Source organism: Octopus sinensis, linkage group LG12 (assembly GCF_006345805.1).
Source record: "Octopus sinensis linkage group LG12, ASM634580v1, whole genome shotgun sequence".
Taxonomy (NCBI): Eukaryota; Metazoa; Mollusca; class Cephalopoda; order Octopoda; family Octopodidae; genus Octopus; species Octopus sinensis.
In genome coordinates this window covers 34287711-34288716 of record NC_043008.1, presented here as the reverse complement: position 1 = coordinate 34288716, position 1006 = coordinate 34287711, and positions in this window count along the sequence as shown.

Genomic DNA, 1006 nt, shown 5'->3' with positions numbered 1-1006 from the left:
TTCTTTCAGTTTCTGTCAACTAAATACAATCACAAAGCATTAGTCATCCTGGAGCTACAATAGAAGACAATTGTCCCAGGACCTCATGGTTGAGAAACAAGCTTTTTAACTACACAGCCACTTTAAAAAAGATTTTTGTATGAATTTATTGACTTTTTTTTTAGTTCATATTTTAATCAGTCATTTTAATGACTTTAATTAGTAATATTTCAGATAGAAATATTCATATCTATTAGTAGTCTAGAGAATGTGTCTTGATAATGAATGAAAACAGGGAATAGGTGCTTTCAGTCTGATGCATCACTAATTCTGCTAGTCATGATTCAGACGTTAAAGAACAGCAGATCCACTGATAGGTTTCAATCTATGCATCTGACAGACAAAAACTCCTTCTAGGGGAGTTTAACCATTTTGCTATCATATTTCCTGTGCTGGTGCCACATAAAAAGCACCCATCAAACTGAGCCAGCATGGCTGGATGTTAAATGATGCTGCTGCTGATGATGATAATTTTTATGGAAATATATTGCCTTTATTTCCTGTAATTTTGAAAATAACAAAGAATTTAATAAAATAACTCATTATAAAGCTGGTATTTGGATGATTTTGATCTAGATTTCTTTAAATAAGAAGTTTGATCATAGAACCAGGCGAGGGTTGACACCAAAAGGATCAAAAGCTAGAAAAATATAGAAAGTGAGATAACTTCACTATAACGCAATGTTAGTGGTTTAGTGGACGTCAGTTCTGATAAAACAAAAACATTCTAGCCATGACCATCACATCTATTTTCATGTATGCAGGAAACCAAGGACCACGTTATCTAATATGTCCAAGACAAGGTACATTTGAGAGAGATTTGGCTACCATCTCTTACAAGTGATGCAACCATGAAGATAAAACCTATGCGCGATCCAGTGCTGTTAATGTTGGTTGTTTTGGCACTTAAGCACATCATCATCATTATCCTTTAATGTCCTTTTTCTGTACTGGCTTGTGTTGGGTG